We start from the raw sequence: 1,546 nt of genomic DNA on the forward strand, positions 1-1,546 counted from the left end.
TAGCTATCAGACCTTTTCAGTCCCTCAATCTAAATTCAGATAATTTGTAGAAAGAATAGCTAATGAGGCAGTTATTAATTTTCTTTTGACTAGGTAGGGATTTCCAATTTATTACTTTGATACATTGGGGCTTATCATCAGAGTACAAAACACACTGAACCCTGGACTAGGGGGGGACTTGTCTTGCTTTGAGACTGTGTACATCACAGTTGAAGTGAAACTGATTAAAGAGTAAATGTGTTGGGAAGTGAATGTAAGAATTCCCAAGATCCGTAAAAACAATGGCAAGGAAAGTGTTTATGAAGAAGAGAAATTTGTTTACATCGAGTATAGATTTAAGTGTAAGGAAGTCGTTTCTGAAAGTATTTGTATGGAGTGTAGTCATGTATGGAAGTGAAACATGGACGATAAATAGTTTGGAAAAGAAGAGAGTAGAAGCTTTCGAAATGTGGTGCTACAGAAGAATGCTGAGGATTAGATGGGTAGATCACATAACTAATGAGGAAGTATTGAATAGGATTGGGGAGAAGCGAAGTTTGTGGCACAACTTGACCAGAAGAAGGGATCGGTTGGTAGGAGATGTTCTGAGGCATCAAGGGATCACCAATTTAGTATTGGAGGGCAGCATGGAGGGTAAAAATCGTAGAGGGAGACGACCAAGAGATGAATACACTAAGTAGATTCAGAAGGATGTAGGTTGCAGTAGGTACTGGGAGATGAAGAAGCTTGTGCAGGATAGAGTAGCATGGAGAGCTGCATCAAACCAGTCTCAGGACTGAAGACCACAACGAGAGATGCCTCTAAGGGCATAACACACTGAACTAAGCGTGATTAGTTTATCCATGTGCTGACTCCATTTTAACTTGTTATCCAGCTGAACCAAGAATTTTACCCATTGTGCTACATTTAGTGTGTGGCCATTAAAAGTCTATGCTGGGTGTTAAAAGGATTTTATTGCCTTTTTGAAAATATTGCAGTAAGAGTCTTTGTGAGATTAAGACTCACTTGTCAGTAAGTCACCAACTCACGACATTTCCTAAACTTCATAAATACTTTTTCTTCATTCTTCATTCCTCTTTGTTCTCTTTTTGCCAGAGGGAGCCCACAGGCTCTGAAAACATGCACACTTCATTAACCTTTATACATACATGTGTGTGTTTTCTCCTGCCACTGCATGTTGAGCAGGTTTTTTGTCTATCCAATTATATTATATTTTCAAAAAGTTATTATTTCCACTTTTATATTTTCATTTATGTGAATGCATAGGAGAAGTTCATCTTTATTTATAAGAATTCTGATCTTTTTTATGGAAGACTCGAAGGGCATTTTCTTTATTGCCCTTGGCTTTATCCAAGCAGTAGTAATTTGTAGTACTAGTTGTTTCAACTCTTAACTATATTTATTTTCCAGCTCTGTCTTTCAAAGGAATTTATGCTTAAAAAAGGCCTAGTGAACACACTGTAAGTCACTGAAATTTGTTGAACATTTCTTTAATAAGAGTTGATGCTTCTGGCAACTAACTATGCAAGTAGTTTCTTACAAAAAA

This window comes from Schistocerca gregaria, chromosome 4 (assembly GCF_023897955.1).
Source record: "Schistocerca gregaria isolate iqSchGreg1 chromosome 4, iqSchGreg1.2, whole genome shotgun sequence".
NCBI lineage: Eukaryota > Metazoa > Arthropoda > Insecta > Orthoptera > Acrididae > Schistocerca > Schistocerca gregaria.